Source organism: Petaurus breviceps, unplaced genomic scaffold (genome assembly GCF_028583685.1).
Source record: "Petaurus breviceps papuanus isolate PSGF00001 unplaced genomic scaffold, PetGlider_PUasm1.0 90881, whole genome shotgun sequence".
Classification (NCBI taxonomy): Eukaryota; Metazoa; Chordata; class Mammalia; order Diprotodontia; family Petauridae; genus Petaurus; species Petaurus breviceps.
The window spans coordinates 20,083,034-20,101,436 of record NW_027187369.1 but is presented as its reverse complement, the minus strand read 5'-3'; the positions used below and the strand labels follow the sequence as shown (position 1 = coordinate 20,101,436).

The window sequence follows — 18,403 nt, the reverse complement described above, 5'->3', positions numbered from 1 at the left end:
CCTACCAAACAGGGCTGTTATGTAGATGATGTGATGTTTTACAAATGAGATAATGCTTTACAAACCTCAAAGTGCTATATACTTTTCTTAATGTAGTCCCCCTCTGGGCTACCCTATTCCCAATTAATTTTCATAGTTTAGAGGGTGACTATTCCAAATCCAAGGTACTTTGGGGATCCTTCCCACTCAGACTAGGGCTCATCAGGCTACCCCTTGAATAATCAGCCAGTTGGCACAATTAGCTAGCATAATACAAGTAATAATGAAAAGATGCTTCTGCCATGAACCTGGGGCACACTCTCCCAGAATTCAAAATAGCATCAGCACACACATGGAGTACACCAGTAGAAAGGCAATTACATAGGAAACATAAGTGATCAAGGCAACTCACACGTCCAGCAAAGTGGGATCCTGATGTCCTTTCTCACAATGCCATCACACTGCTCTTCCTGTGCTTTTTTGCGGGGGCCTCTCTCTACAATTCAACTTTGTAGCTGGACTCACTGGCCTGGATAGAAACAGTTTCTTCTTGTTGAGTCTCTCCACTGAAAGATGCCATTGCCAATAACGGGAAGGAGAGAAAAGGCCTTCCCTTTCCCCTTGCTGCATACTGAAAGAAAAAGGTAAAAAACAAAGTCCTTTTAAGAGTGGGGTTCTTCCCCCAGAGCTGGCTCTTATCATGACTTCCAGAGACGATTCCTTAACTCTTTTGTGTCCTGGACCTTCTGGGCACTCTGGTGAGGTCTAGGGACCCCTTCTCAGAATGATATTGCTTTAAAACATGCAAAGAAATATAGAGGATTACAAAGGAAACCAATAATACTGAAAAAGACATAACTTTTCCCCGTCCCAGTTCCCCTCCCATTCTCCCATGATATCTATCCATGGACATCAGATGAAGCACCTCCACTTTACGGAATGTATTCTGTCTACAGAGCTGGCTGGTGTTTTTAAAGGCCACCAGTGTTATGGTTGTTCCTTCAGCCAGCCAATGGCTAGCTGCCTTATAATTCCATCACATTCATGGAGAAATTCTTCATACCTCCTAAAGGAGCAATGAAGTATAAACGTTTCTTTCTGCTTTCTCTTCCAGCTGGGAATGCAACCACTTAAAGTTGGAAGAGGGGCAAAATCATGTCACCTCATTGATTCTGTTTATCTGTCCCTTTCATCTTGTAGTTTTATCAAATGGGTGGAAGGGGACTGGGGGGGGTCCCTTGATCAGTACTTCCCCTCTTCCTCAATACAGTAGCTAGACTACTTTAACATTGTTGTGGGTGTTGAGTCATTTCAGTCGTGTCCAACTCTTGTGACCTTATTTGAGGTTTTCTTGGCAAAGATATTGGAGTTGTTTGCCATTTCTTGTCCAGTTCATTTTACACATGAGGAAACTGAGGCAAACAGGGTGAAATGGCTTGCCCGGGGCCACACAGCTAGTTAAGTGTCTGAGGCTGGCTTTGAACTCAGGAAAATTAGTCTCCTGACTTCAGGCCTAGCACTCTACCCACTGTGCCACCTACTACTTTAATACTTCAACTTACTCAATCAGTTCAGCAATCTTCCAAGGCTCTTATGGCCAGAAAATGCATCTTGATGAAGCCCATCTGGTGATGACCTTCTCTGAACTTGCATGAAATCCATCCCCATGGGCAGCTAGGTGATGCAGTGAGTAAAATGCCGGCCCTGGAGTCGGGAGGACCTGAGTTCAGTTCTGGCCTCAGACACTTAACACACACACACACACAAAACCCCAAAAACTAGCCGTGTAACGTTGGGCAAGTTACTTAACCCCAATTGCCCTCCAAAAGGAAAAAAAAAATCCATCCCCAGGCAATGCTTGAAGTCTTTTCAGCTTGGCAAGACTTGACAGAGGATGTGTTGTACCTCCAGACCATGCACAGTGAGGCATAACTTAAGGACTTTAGTAGAGGAAACTGTCCATAAGGAAGTAAATGAAAATCAGAATGAATTAAATACCTGATAGCGCTGCTCAGAGACCTATTTATCCAAGTTTTGTCTTATGCCTTGGATATTGACTATCACTGCCTCCCCAAACCACGCATTTAAAACTATTTTTACAGTTAAAAGGACAGACGAGGGTTATGTGACCAAAGGAACAATTGTAGCCACTAAGATGACACTTTAGAAATAATCTTCAAATTTCCAAAATTCAGAAATTCATAAATGGAATAATTTCACAGAAGTAAATCATGCAATGGCTATTATAATAAGGGATAACAGGCCAGAGGATCTTCTGATGCCAGATTTAGAATTAGAAGGACATTAAAGGCCCTCTAAATCCCACTCCATTCTACAGATGAGGAAACTGAAGCCAAAAGGAATGAAGTGACTTGCCCAGGGTCACATAAGCAAATAGGTGGCCAAGTCTGGATCTGAACTCAGGTCCTCTGGCTCCAGTCGAGTGTTCTTTCCCCTATAATGTTTGGAGATTATAAAACTTCTGACTATACCTAGAGTCAGAATTAAAACAGCTATCCTGACTCTTAGGTGCTGATAATTTCATTTTGGAGGAAGACACACACACACACACACACACACACACATATATATATGTATGTATGTATGTATGTATGTATGTATGTATTAGCTAGATGGTGTAGTACTAGGCCTGGTATCATCTTCCTCAGTTCAAATCTGGCCTGAGACACTTCTAGCCTGGTAGGATGTAAATGTAAGTATTCTTAATGATGAGTCCAGCATGCTCTCCATTATACCATGCTTTCTATGGTTTTTCTGACTCTACACCCAACACTCTACCTATTAAATCATATTGCTCTTAGGCATGATACCAAGCTTTTAGGTTAAAAACAGAAAATGATCATCCATGATCTAGACCAGTGGTATCCAACTCAAATACAAAAACCATATATAAGGATCCCTGTGGGTCATATATTGACTTAGAAAACCACATATTAACATTATCCATATTCTATTGTATTTTTTTAATTTATTTTGTTAAATACTTCCCAATTCATTTTTTAATCATTAATTACTCAGGAGCTTGCTGCAACAACCCCTGTGGCAGTTTGGTGAAGCCTGAATCCTGTTTTAGAAGAATGTTTATAATGAGCAAAATGAAATACATAGGATCATAAAGGAAATCAATTATACTGAAATACAGTTATTGAAATATTCAAAAAGTTTGTGAACCTCAGTTAAGAAGCTTTCATCCACCCCAATTGTTAGCAATTTAAATTTGTGATGTTTTTTAAAAGGTGAAACACTCTTTTCCATATGTTATTGAAATTTGTTTCCAAAACAATCTTGTGATTCAGAGAGGAAACAGAATTATTTCAGTTTTACAGATGAGGAAATTAAGGTGAAGAGAAAACAGGTGGGTTCTCTTTGTTTGCATAAGTTTGCACAATGGCAAAGTCCAGAACTCTCATCTCTTGTGGCCAGCACTAGAAACCAGTGCCTTTAACTTTTTATGCTTAGGCTCTGAGTACCATCAGATGGACTGAGGAAGGCTTTCAAGTGCTACTGATAGGTGTTAGGAATAGGTTTGGAAGAAAAACAGGAGAGGGGTGCAAGGCAGAAATATTTCATCTATTCTGACACATTCCATCCTATTAATCTCACTGCAACTGGAAGTTATATTTTGGTCTGAAGTTACGACCTTATGCGTTCAGGAGGAAACCAAATTTATTCGGTCTGACATTGGTCTTTATTGGAATAGTCTAATGCAGCTGAGGTTCTGTACTAAGTTCTGTTTATTTATGTATTTATGTTTGCCTAGTAGAAATATATGGGAAGGTATGTGCTGGGGTGGATGTTTTAATGCTGAGTATGCAGGAACATTCAGAAATGTTGTGATGCAGCACGCTCCATTCTAAAGAGATACATCCGGCAGACCAATTCCTAAGGATTTGCATTAAGGAGTTTTGATTAAAAAAAAGTCACCATTGGTGAAGAGAGCTCAACTATTAATATTCACAAGTCATGGAAGTGTCACAATCCGTAGAGGTAGCTGGTCGTTAGGATTCATACAAAGTGAAGAAAAAACTAGAAATGGGGAGGGGGAAGGAGGGGAGGACTAGAAAGTAAATAAATTGACCTCCAAGGAACAGTTGGACAAGAAGCTCAAAGGCTATTGAAAATCAATGAGGTGAAAAGGAAGGGTTTTTTCCCCTTCCCTTTTGGCTTCACTGGCTTTTTTTCCTTCTCATTGAGCCCCATTCACATATCACACTGATGTGGCTTTGGTTACTTTCTTGTCCCTTGTTTACATTTTGTAGGCAAACTCCAAAGGGGTACACATCCCTCCTTAGCTCCTCCAGGGGGTTGGGCCATGGGAGATGCCCCCATGACACCTGCTACACCCCTTTCCAAAGAGTCTAGATAGTGGCAAGAGTGGATGAGATCAAAGGAACAGCTCCCCCTTTCAGGATCCAAACAGTTCCTCAGATCACTTCAAGAATGAGGGTGGCATATCAGCTTTCCCTGGAGAATTACTGAGGAATCCACTTAGGAGTTCATCATCAGATTGCACTTGTCCCCATCACTAGGTGAACCCAGCCATAAAGAAGGCAATTTGTTGAACAGTATCAATCTTTTGGAGCAAGGCAAAATTAGTTCATTTTTGGCTACATTTATATCTATATCACCTGCTGTTATTGTTTCCAAGTAAATGAAAGTAAATGAAAATACTTATACTTTACTTAGACCCAGTAGGCTGATGTTTCAAATCTTTATCCAGAGATCACTGGTACAGCCATGATGATACTTTCTGCATTGAACCTACTCATCATAATCTAACAGTATGAAATTATTCCTGTTCAGCTTTTGTCTCCTTAGGAAAAAATGAATCCCTACAAGGGTGATTGTTCTTCCCCATCTGTAAAATGAAGGGGTTGGACTAGATCAAGGGTGGAGAACCTGTGGCCTCGAGGCCACCTGTGGCCTTCTAGGTCCTCAAGTGCGGCCCTTTGACTGAATCCAAACGCCACAGAACAAATCCCCTTAATAAAAGGATCTGTTCTGTAAAATGTGGACTCAGTCAAAGGACTGAGGTCCTAGGGACCTAGAGAGCTATGTGTGGTCTTGAAGCTGTAGGTTTCCCACTCCTGGACTAGATGGTCATTGAGATCCCTCCAAACTCTAAAATTCCCCAATCTCACAATTACACTATTGCTAAAGAACAGACACCAGCTAAAATTTATATAGCAAGAACAGGGAGCAAACTGATCATCAGGCTTCAATTTATTCTTCTCTCATAAAGGATAATCACTTAATAGTTTATAATCCCATGCCTTTGTTATAGCTATTGGTCCATAGAAGTGTTGGCCAAGCTTAGGTTACTATGAGATATGGGTTACTAAAATATCTTATCCTTTATTTTGGTCACCAGTAAAAGCAAACTACTTTGTCTGGAGAGGTCATTGGTATTATCGGCAAACTCTAGACTGAGTAATAAATGCTTCTGTCAGCCACTTGTCACTTCTATGGACATTGGTAACTTTTAGGTCTTTTAGTATGACCTGTTGTGGTTTTGTTATGCATGCAGGAGGACTGTTATTATTTGAACACCTGTCTTTTAGGGAATGGAAGAAAAATGCCTTTGGATCAGAAAGCTGGTCAAAAAAGGGACCAAGAATACTGTGGAACTACATCATTGGTATTTGGATAAGTAATCCAGACCCCCAATCTATTTTAAATGTTAATGTTTCAGCCACATCTCAGGAAATTTTTTTTGAAAAATTATACATTAGTGTAACAAGGATAATTCAGTGTAGAAAGACTGTGCATCTCAAAATACAAGGGGATGGGGGTGGGGGGGAGCAATCCACAATTAAAATCTGGGAATTGAAAAAGCTGCTAGTACTCATGTTCAATTGTTATCTTTCATCTAAATACCAAAGTAATTAGTCATCTTTAAGAATTTTCTACTTGCAAAATGTCAGTGCTTATTTTGGGTGCAGATGTTGACTAAAAGCACTTGGAAGCCTGAGGATCTAGGCACTTTATTTCTTCTGCTTCCAGGTAGGTAATTTAGGGAAGCCCGGAAAAAAGAGTTTGTTTAATTTACCAAAATGCTAATGCTTTAGTCCTGAAAAGGAGAGCAATCAATCAATGAAGCATTTATTAAGTGAGGCACTATGCTTGATGCTGGGGATGCAAACACCCAAATGCAACAGGCCTTGTCCTCAAAAAGCTTATATTCTGTCTGGGGAAACATATACACATCGAAGTACATAGAAAATACATATGCAGTGAAAATATGGTAAATACAGAGCAATTTGAGGGGGACTAACATCTGGAGTGGGGAGGGGGGATCAGGAGAGTCTTCATGTAGAGATGGGGCTTAAGATGAGCTTTGAAGGAAGCTAGAGATCCCAGAAGGCAGCAGTGAGGAAGGAGTGCATTTCAGGGAAAGAGGAGAGGCATGGGAGTGAGATATAGAATGTCACAAGTGAGGGATTGCAAGTGGGTCGGTTGTTGTGGGACCTGGAATGCATGGGTTGGAAGAAGCTTGTGAAGGTAGACTCTTGGCACATCGGAAAGGGCTTTAAATGCCACCTAAATTGATCCCAAAGACGCAGATGTAGTTATTAATTATTTTCAATGAATCCAGTAGAACATAAGCTCTTTGAAGGCAAAGACTTTTGGGGGTTTTGCCTTTGTGCCCCTAGTGCTTAGAGGGACACCATGGAACAGCGGCTAGATGGCTTTTTTGGAATGAAGAACTGGGTTCAAGCCTTGCTTCAGATACATTCTATCCGCATGACCCTGAGCAAGTGAGTTCTGACTCTAAGACTTATAAACAGATAAACAGCTATGCTACATCTGTGGAGGGCATTTCCATACTGGAAACCTCCCAAACCTGATGAAGTCACAGAGATGTCTTTGTCTCAGGGGGAAAAAAATCTTCAGTGATCAGCACAGGGCTCTGTGCATAGCAGACACTTAATATATGCTTACTGTCTGAATGAATGATTGTCATTGCCTCTTTCCCATACTAGTTAGAAGTATGTTAAAAGCTCTTGAAGTGTGTTGTTTCCATTCACATTCAACAACAGTGTTTAATGCAGCACACCCTCTACCTCTGAACAGTAGTGCCAAATGTCAGGGAAACATGCTCCATTGTTCCCCCACACAGTTAATAACCTTCTCTTTGAAAATCTTTTCACCACAACCTCCTTGCTGTTTCTATGTGTTTGGGATGCTAACCTGTATTCTAGATAAATTCTTCTTAGACTGGGAGAGAAATTACTACCTACCCTAGGATTAGGTTTTAAAAGATCACCTTTAGTATTTGTATGTGAAAGATAAAAGGTCATGTTTAATGGAATTCAAAATGGCTTATTTTTATTCAATGGTTTACGAAGTCACCAAGGTGTTTTTTTTAAGAGACCAGAGAGACGTAGGTCAGAATCCATAACAATTTTCCACTCTGTCTTGTCCATTTCAGAATTTTTAATAAGACAATGGCAACTCTTTGGAGTAGGCCAGCAAGTGTGGAGGCGGACGAAGCTTTCAAGTCATTTTTTTGACCTACAAGTGTCAACTTCAAGAAAATTTCAGCTGGAAACTTTGGAAGATAAAGCAGAACACCTAATTAACATTTGGAAGACAAAGATGCATATCCATTTCAAGTAACCTGACCTGGATTTCAGCTGTTATGATCCCTTTTTGACACATTTGTAACTCATTTTAATTGCTAATCAGTATTATGTGTACACATTCAAGGCAGAATAGGACTCTAACCTCTCAGAGTTGCAAAGGGAAATTAACCTAAAATTAAACAATACAGTTTTGGGAAAGATATTTCCATCTTTTATAATTTAATACCAAACCAAATACATATGATTCATATGAACAAATAATTATCTAAGACAGTGTAAGAGGGATATTGATATTTTGCTGGTCCATTAATACTGTCCATTTTATTCTCCAAGATTTTTTTAGGGCATTTAATTAGTACAGAAACTTTTGACTACATCTAAATCTTGTCATCCATGGTAATGGGATCTAAATTAAATACAAAATAAAGGGGTCTAATGAGCTATTTTTATACTTCTAACTTCGAGGCTGGAGAGGCAACCAAGGGGTTCATAACTTGCACCAATGCTGGTCTGTTACCTGCCCCTTGATGTTTACCCTGGGTTCATTTTTCTGGGGTTGCATGTTTTTTTCTATAGGGGATTTAGGCTCCCCAGTGTTTCATTGCACTTGCACCTTAGATTCCCAAGAGTAAGTCCACTTTTGTCTCTAATCTAGGATTTCCCCCCACCCCCTCACTCTGCTCACAAGGGTCAAGGAACTACCCAGGATATAGCATACATCACATGGAACAAGGAGTTTGTTCACACGCGTAAAAGCAATACTAAATGACAACAATCACAGAATGATTAGAACAGAATCTGGAAACTTATGAGTACTTACCATTATGTTTGGTTGAGAGCTTGAACTGAGCTCTTCAACAGGCAGAGATGAGAAGGGAGTGCATTCCAGGCATGAGAGACACTCTTTATAAGGGCATGGAGATGGAGATGGAAGGTAGTGCAAAAGGACAACAAGTATATCATCTTAGCTGTATTGTAGAGCGCAGAACACAACACGATAATATTAATGCTTAGACTCATACATCTTTAGAGAGAAAAGGGACCTTCAGTATCACCTTATAGGAATTCTTAACCTGGGGTTTGGGAGCTTTCTTTAAAAAGTCTTTCAAAGGTGTGTTGGTTTTTTTTTTTTAAATGTCATTGTATAAATTATTTTCCTGGTTCTGCTCACTTTACTCTTCCTCTGTTCACACAGGTCTTCCCAGGTTTTTCTGAAACCACCCCTCTCATCATGTCTTACAGAGCACCGATGTTCTTTTATACTCATACATCATACTTCTTTTACCTATTTTTCAATAGATAAATGCCCTCTTAGCATCCAACAGTTCCTTGCTGATACAAAAAAAGAATTGCTATAAAATTTGTACATATGGATCCTTTCCTTATTTCTTCAATCTCTTTGGAGTGTGGATCTTATAGTAGCATAGCTGGGTCAAAAGATAATGTTCATTTAATGACTTTGGGGAATAATTCAAAAGTGCTTACTACCTCATTTCTGCCAGACTGCTTTCCAGTTTTCAAATCAATTTTTGTTGAAGAATAAACCTGTATCCCAAGATCTGAACTCTGAGTTGAATGAACACTTGGCTACCAGGTTCATTTTATTCTATATTTTCCATACTGAATCTTTTCCACTGACTGACCTCACTATGTTTTTAAACATTACCAAATTTTTGGATGATTATTGCTTTGCAGCATAGTTTGAGATTTGGTGCTATTAGACCCTTTATTTCTCACTTTTGTCATTATTTCTGGGAGATTCTTAGCCTTTTGTTTCTCTGCATGAATTTCGTTATTTTTTTCTAACTCTATAAAATAATCCTTTGGTAGTTTGGTATGTTACTGAATATGTACCCATGATCAATTAATACTTCTCCATGATCTTTTATGGTCCCTTCCCAGCTCTAACATTCTATGACACTATAACTTTAACACAGTGTTTTCAAATACTTTTTTTCCTCAATCTGTTCCAAGTTAAAAAGAAAAAAAAATGATTCTGTTTTTTAAACATTTAGTAGCATCGCACATTTAGAGGGTGGAGATTTTGTTTTAAAGTCTTATTATTTGATATTTTATAGTTTGATATCTCCTTAATTTGGACTCCAGTCATTTAGATTTCTGATCTTTGGACACAAGTTGGACTGAAATTCATCTTTTGGGGGGTTAGGAGGAAGCCAGTTACTTCAAAAATGTAAAGTTTGTAAAGAAATGTTTAATAACCTACTTAGAAAATAAAGTCACAACCTCCCTGGGTCTCAGCTTCCTCTAGCATAAAATAAAGGGGTTAGTCTTTTAATTTCCCTCTAGTTCAAAGCCTATGATCCTAAAGAATTTTTTCAAGCCATTATAGTTCTTCCTATATGTATGTAGCAGGGTCCATGAAAACAGTACATGTACTAATTATCATTATTAATTAGTACATGAAAACAGTTCATGTACTAATTTGAAATGGTTCTTATCTATGCAGAAAACGAAGCAGGTTTGTCTAGACCTTTAATTAGTTCATTTTATTTTTCTTTGGTTTGGTTTGTTACCCCTTGGTTGATAGATCATATATCCCCCTGGTCTAGCAATGAGACTGCATTTCTTTAAAATATTGTTACTGCTCAGAGTATTCATAAATTCAGACTGGCCATTTCATTGTTACAGAAACTGGCAATGCTTTGCTGTAGTACTAATGCGAGTTTCTTTGTATTGTGGATTAATAATTCAGATGTCCAGCAATAATGCAGAGGCATTTTTGGCAAGTCCATATAAAACTTTCCATGTATAAAATCACTTCAAGGGCAAAGCTATAAAGTTTATAGTTAAAACTAACCTTTTATTTTCTATAATTGTATTCTACCTTTCCTATCTTGATGTACAATAACAATGAGGGTTTTGTGTTCAATTTCCTAGTGTTAAATTACCTAAAATTACTGGTATTTACCAGTTGGCTTCATGATTCAAATTTTATTACCAGGCTCCAAAATGAAGAGAATGAATGTCTAACAGTAATATGCCTAACTCTGAGTGTTGTTAAAGTAAAAGTATAGCACAAATAAAAGGCTGCATTAGTAATGGATAATAAAGTAAGAAGATGAGTCTTAATAGAGAGTAAGACGGCAGTTGCTGAGTCTGCTACTGAAGCTTTTTCCTACCTTTTTTTTTAATACCACTGAAGATTCCCTTATTACATCCTTTTGTTCTTCTACAGTCTATAGCTTATATGCAGCACCTGGCCCACCTGCAGATGGGCACTCTATCTGTATACATGATTTTCCCCTGTGATCTCCATTTAGCAATTCTCTCCAGTGATGAAGCCTGCAACCAATCCATGGCTATGCCTCCTCTGTGATTCTTGTCCTCCCCCAAGTTCAGTACCTGAAGTTGACCCAACCCAATGGGCTGGTGGCCTTCCTCGATTTCTCCTGAAATTGTAAATGTACCAGGGGAGTGATCTGGCTTTCCATCTGTCATCCCTCACTCCCACCATGTGATCAGTCCATTTCCTTATCCTGCTTTGATACCACCTTTCTCTCATATCCTTCTTTATGGTCTGCAGCTAGCTGGTATAGTCGATAGAGTAAAGGGCCTAGAGTCAGAAAGACCTGAGTTCAAATCCTGCATCAGACACCAGTTGTGTGACCCTAGGCAAATAATTTCATCTCCTGTCTGCCTCAGTTTCCTCATCTGTAAACTGGGGATAACAATAGCACCTCCCTCCCAGGGTTGTTGTGAGGATCAAATGAGATAATAATTGTAAAGTCCTTAGCACAGTGCCTGGCAGAGAATAAGTGCTATGTAAATGTTATCTACTTCATTTTTATTAGATGCCACAGCCTGGCCACAGTCAGTGAGTATCTTTTTATTATTATTCATCTGGTGCTCATCTTTAGTTCTTTGGAGGCGATAATATTACAGATCTTGCTACCATATAGCAATACTAATAACTGTTTGTATTGAAAAGATGGAACTTTGGTGTTTTGGGAGGCTTGGGGTCAATAAAAGTGCTTTATGATTTCCTGAAAGCAATCCAACCTGCTCTTCTCCTTTACAAATTGGGGTGCAGGTCATTATTCATCTCTCTTGTCTTTCACAGGTCTACACACTTTTGGCCAAGCTCTACCAAGTATCCATTTACATACATGTTGAAATCTGAGCAATAAGATTATTTATGTATGTGGGCTTTCCTATGTAGATGGGCAGGGTAAACTCCTTTGAATGACTGCAGGTTTCTTCCAGGAGGCCCTGCAATGTCCTGGGGCTTGATGCAATGAACACAAATTAGAGCACCAAAAGGGAATCTTTAAGCACAGGGATCGCCTTCCTTGACTTGAATGCTGTGCTGGATCTCTTCCATCACAGTGGGAACACTTTGGGCCTCTTTTAGGTCTCACTTAATGTTTATTGTCAGAAGGTCATAGAACAGGGTTATTTCAGTTGTTACATTTTCCAAAGAATCTTGAAGGATCTGGATATATAGATGGGAGACATCTTGTGGAAAAAGAGCTTATAAAGTGGTGTTTTGTCCTACTGAGTTCCATGCTGTTTAATCATCAACAAACAATAAAGCACAGTAGGATCTTACATTCATTACATATTTACATCACTTGTGAGAGGGTAAAAAAATGTGGCTTATCCTTGAATATCATTTGCAAAAATGTACTTGTTCCCCACTAATATCCATATCTGGGATGCCCTCAATTCATGTACAGGTGTTGTATAAAGATTTTGTATAGATGGAGGAGTAGGCACATAGGTTGGCCTATGAAGGGAGCTAAAACATCTGATCCAGGAATCAGGCTGGTCCTAGATAGGTTTGCTCCGGGTTTTCACCATGGCCAGTGCAAAGTAACTGGTCTTGGTTTTTTCCCTTGAGAAGAGGCTGTTATCAGAACCTTTCTGATACCCTGTGATCCAGGGAAGTACCCTGTTCTGGGATTATTGCCAGAAGATGTTTGGTGCCTTTTATACGTTTCTATACATTTTTAGATACTATACTTGGGACCTGGTTATATCCAAGGCCTAAATAGTTGACATCATTACTTTACTGAACAAAGAGTATTAAGAAAATCAAGTGACCTATAATTACCTTCTTTGTTTAACTTCTCTATAAAAACCTTGCTCATGGTATCAATAAACAGATTGCTTGACAATGATGCCTGGACCATGTTTACACTTCACACTTTCTCGGGCTAGTGTATCAGTTTAGAACTGGCTTAAGAAACCACTCAAGTTATCTCTATGATTGGCACCTGAACAGGGACCTGAACCCTGGAGACAGAGGAGTGAGAGATTTATGGAGGAAGGACTCCAGCATTTCAGCATTTCTGACTCCCTCTTTGCTGGAAAGGTCAAAGCTCTCACTTTCAAAGAATTGTTTAAGGAGTGGACACATAAATACAGTTGACTGGAGTAAAAGTTTTGTCAGCAAGAAACATTTTACAAAAGTTCATTAAAGCATCTTGTCCCAGATTAGGCTAAAAGAGAGTGCTGAAGATTAATAGGGAATTTAAGTTACCCTCCCCAATCTGGCAAGAGGGAGGAAACATACTAAAGTTATCAAGGACCCCACTAGCAACAGTCCTGAGGCATCCTGAAGCCCACACCTTTAAGCAAGCAGATAGACTTCTCAATTCAAACCCCTATATCGACTATCAGGCTTTGCAGCCGTGAGGAGAGGAGAAAAACCTCTGCACTCGATAAGCCCAATTTTTATTATTAATTTTTGCAAGTGATGATTTGGAAATAAAATTGATGTCATAATGTCATGTGGGGATCATTGTAAGCCAGAAATCGTGTTAGATAAGCAAATTTTTAATCTGAATTTTGTTGGAACTAAAAGATAAAGAACTTGTTTAAAAACAGTTATGTCACTTACATCTTATAATATTTATATATGCCACATAGAAAATCAGTTATTTATTTACACCTCTACCTGAAGTTAGAGAGGAGGTTTCAACTAAAACAATCTGATTATCAATTATTTGAAACTTGTAAGATTATTGAGTTATTTTATTGTTTTTATGCTAAAAACTTAAAATTGTTGAATTGATTAATGTATGTAGAAAGGAGGAGACTGGGTGAAAACTTTGTTTTGGATTAATTCTGCCCATTCAGAACATTCCTTCTCCATGTGTGAGAGTTAGAAACTCAGGGGAATAAGCATTAACACACCCCCCCCCCAGTCTCTCCTGCTTAGAATCCATATCAATCTTACTTATGTTGTAAAACTGCTAAAAGCCCATGAAAACCATCTGTAGAGGCAAGGTCATTCGGCCTGAGAAAGGAACTTGTTTTAATTGTAAATTGCTAAGAAAATTACAAAATATTAAAAAAGATTTCCAATAATTTGGCTTTTACACCAGGACAAGTTAAATTAGAGAAAGAAAAATGTTAAATGAAATTCTTTATGTAGGAGAAACCTAGCAAATCTTTACTGTTTTATTACAGCTCCATGGGAATACAAAATTTAATTGTAATTGTCTATGAGCTATGATTTAGTGAAATAAATTTTTTTAACTACTTAAGGCTCACCTTAAGAAGATTCTAATATCAATAGCTTTTAAAGTACTGTGATCAGATTCATTTACTATGCCTTTTTTTGACTAAAACATTTTTAATATCTAAAGAATTCTGCAATCAACTAGAAAATTAGTACCGGTATGTTAACAATACTTTGGGCATTTATGTTACTTAAAGACATTTTGCTATACCCTTTTTGACTAAAACACTTTGCTAAAGAATTCCACAATTATCTCAGAATTCACTTTTTTATCATACTTTGGGAATTTATGTTACTTAAGAAAATTTTTATACCAACTTAGTCTTAATAATCTCGATTTGAAAAGTCTGTTTTGCTCTAAAGTATACACAGAGCTATGAGGTTATAAAATTTTAACCAATTTTTTTTTCTTTTCTCTCACAAAAGTTTGATGATCATTTATAAATCTTAACATTAGAAATATAGCTTACTACATTGATTCTAATCATAAAATTATTATTACTCACTTACTCCTGCTTTTAATACAAAGCTTTTAGCTATGATATTACTGTGAAATGATTTTTTCTTTTCCTTTTAATATTGAGTCAGATAGCAAATATTCTCTGAACATATGCCAACATATTTGATTCTGTTAAACACACTCAGAATACAGATCTTTTTTAATCTTTCTCAGAAGTTACAAGTTCTAATAAGATAGAGGCCACTACCTATACTACAATTAATTCTTCATTTCCTAGGCCTCTTTATCTAAATAATGCAACTATTAATCAAAAGTCAAGTTTTTCCAACTTTTTTCCCCAAATATTCTTAGTACTACATTATCTTACTCTTATTTTATCAAAATGCATATACTCTATGTAAATAATTCCATGTTACTAGGAACAAGCTACACAGATCCTTAAAAACTGCCCTCTACCTGTGTTGCCTTTATCACTTCTCCACTACTTGTCGTTGACCCACATGGGATGGATGTAACTCATTATCCTCCCTTTCGTATATTATCATATGTGCATATTATAATAGATAATTTTCTTCTTTTACTTTTGCTTCCCTTCAGACAGGGGACGCAGTAAAAAATGTGCTCAAATATATGTTACAGTTTTTTGCTTCAATGGGCATTCTGACACAATTGAATGCTGATAATGTTCCTGCCACTAACAATTTATTTCAATCTTTTTGTGATCATTTTTTAAATAAAATTAATTACAGGCATAACCCTTATAATCCCATTGGTTAAGTTATATTTGACAGATGAAATAAAGTTCTTAAGTCTAGCCTTTAAAACTTTATCCGTTCTAGTCCAACCTTACGTTGCCATACTTCATGTTACTCCTTTTCATTCTAGGCAAACTGGCATAGCTATTACTCAAACTTGGCATTCTGTCTCCTACCCCCAGCTTTTATATAAGTAAAACCTATTTACAAAAAATAAAAAGGAGGGATTTGGACCAATATGCCACAAAGGCAGTTAGCTACTGCCTTATACACCCTAAAATTTTTTAAGCATCACTAAAAATGAGTATACACCAGCATGAAAACAATTTGAAAAGGTACATACTCCCTGTGGAGAAATCCCCAAACAAGAACTGGGTAGGATCTGACCCTTAACTATGGGGGGGACAAGGCTCTTGTTTATTTTCTTTTTATCAGATGCTGCTGTGAGAATGGAATGTCCAAGGGTGTTCCACGACCCACCTGGCATATGCAGAGAATTCAGAAAAAAAGGATCGGGAGACCCCTTGCACAAAGACAACCCAAGAAGAAGTGACTTAGTGTCTCACATTTTCACAAGATAATACTACCCTCCAATGGACTATTACCTGCTTAACTTACCCTTACACAACGTATTAGTGGAACCACACTCTTTAGAAAAAAGTGACTTCTGGACTTTTAATCACGGGACTAATTGCCATAGCCTCCCTCTTAATATCAGCAACCATGTCTTCTATTTCCTTACTGAGTGAACGATAAACTGTGTTCAATTTGTGAATAAATTGGCAAAGAACGTTAGCTTGAAACCCATGTAATTATGGATACACTTATCCCTATGTATGGAATATTACTTGTATTAATTGTGCTTTTACTTAATGTATATTTTTTGCTTTTTTCCAACTAATTTTAACTCATGTTTGGCATCTACGTCAGGGCATATACACTACATAAAATTTCTGATCTTTTAAAAAGGGGCGATAAGGTCTTGTCATTGCCAGACTTTTTATTCTTGTCAGATTTCTTGTTCCTAGACTCACTGCCCTACTATTATTGATAATGTCAATCACTGGGTCTACAATTTCTCTACTTAGAAAAATCCAAAAAACTCCACAATATGTTAATGAACTTTCATAAAATGTTTCTGTAGCCTTTAAGACACTACATGATATTAGATAAGGAGTTTTTGTATAAGATCAATGTATTAGAACCATTAGTATTGTATGTTAGGTTATGAGTTAAAGCTTTAAAACTCAACTGTTACTTAGATGTGATTATGTATTTACATATAGTTGTGTAACTCCTTTACCATATATTACCTCTGATTCTATTGTCTTTTGGGACAAAATATATGCCCAACTTCTTAGTGCTTGGCATGATTCAAATATTACAAATTATATAAAAAAATGCCCAGAATAGTCATTGCTCTGGAATTTATCCAGGAACATTGCCAACACAATATTATCAGCATCGCTAAAGTTATCTCCTTTTAATTTGATGTCTATGTTTTTACATATCTTACCTGTATTGATTATTGTATTATTTCTTTGTATCTTTGAAATCATTATTAACTCAAATGTATGAACATAACTTTTTAGGATAAGGATTTATACTGGAATGTTACTTGTAAAAATTGTAATCTCACACCATGTATTTCTACGGTCATCAGTATGTTATTACCGTTTTTTGCTGACTTTTCCCACTAATTGTATCTTATGCTTAGTACCAATCTGCAGAAGGGTATAGCTTAGTTTGATGAGTGAGGCTTTAAAACATAAAAAAGCATTTCATAGGGCTACTATTATTTGACACACAACTTTAGTATTTTAGTTGCCATTGTTACATTTTTCGTCTATATATTTACAATCCACAATTCATACTGTTCAGTTTGCTGTAGAACTAGCATAATTTTTTATCATACCCGGACTAAAATTTAATAATTAGAACAGTCTATACTAGATATAGGAGATGAGGTAGAGACCATTAAGACTCGGTTATCTCTACAAGTGGCAGACGTACATCTCTCTGTGTCACCCTCAGATTATATTACTCCTCCCAGACCATCATTACCTGGGACAGGATTAGAGCCTGCTTGATGGGAGCAAGGCTTGATTCCAATATCACCATTGGAAATAAAGGTTTATACCAGATTATCTAGGATATTGAACATAGTGAGATCCCTGGGATTGACACAGAAGAAGTAGCAAAGACAATTATTGATACATTTAAGAAAATTTCTCTATTTCAGATCATACTGGTTCTTGGTATACACTTGCTTCCTACATTAATTGCTGTAGTACTTTTCGGTATATAACTGTTATGTATTATTACAAATGATGTCCTGTGATATCAAGGTTTTAGGCACTGAGGGACATGCCCTTAATTTATTTAATAAAAAAGGGGGAGATGAAGGGAGCCAAAACATCTGATCCAGGAATCAGGCTGCTCCTAGATAGGTTTGCTCTGGGTTTTCACCATGGCCAGTGCAAAGTAACTGGTCTTGGTTTTTTCCCTTGAGAAGAGGCTGTTATCAGAGCCTTTCTGATACCCTGTGATCCAGGGAAGTACCCTGTTCTGGGATTATTGCCAGAAGATATTTGCTGCCTTTTATACATTTCTATACATTTTTAGATACTATACTTGGAGATAACTATACCTGGTTATCTCCAAGTTGACATCATTACTTTACTGAACAAAGAGTATTAAGAAAATCAAGTGACCTATAATTACCTTCTTTGTTTAACTTCTCTATAAAACCGTTGCTCATGGTATCAATAAACGGATTACTTGACAATCACGCCTGGACCACGTTTACACTTCACACTTCCTCGGGCTAGTGTATCAGTTTAGAACTGGCTTAAGAAACCACTCAAGTTATCTCTACAGGTCTAGAGTTATTGATGTTCTTTCTTGGCCATCTTTTCTGGAATCAATAAGGTCTGGATTTTATCCTCTACAACTTTGTATCTCCTCCTTCTTGTTTAGATATCTTGTAAATCAGTCCCTATATACTACCTTACAATATCATTTCTCCTTCCTTGCATTTTATACAGTTTTTTAATTAAAACCTTTTTAAATAGTCAGTACTAATCAGCTTTATTAAAAGTTAAATGATAGAGTA

General features: G+C 37.4%; 1 long non-coding RNA gene across 1 annotated transcript in view; it reads left to right on the top strand.

The window, feature by feature from the left end:
- The window catches only part of LOC138150550 (uncharacterized), a 29,821-nt gene extending 12,294 nt beyond the window's left edge, over positions 1-17,527 (top strand). Inside the window, exon 2 of the long non-coding RNA XR_011165588.1 lies at positions 15,724-17,527. This is a non-coding gene — a long non-coding RNA (uncharacterized lncRNA). The remainder of the gene's footprint in view (positions 1-15,723) is intronic.
- Positions 17,528-18,403: the final 876 nt, after the last annotated feature.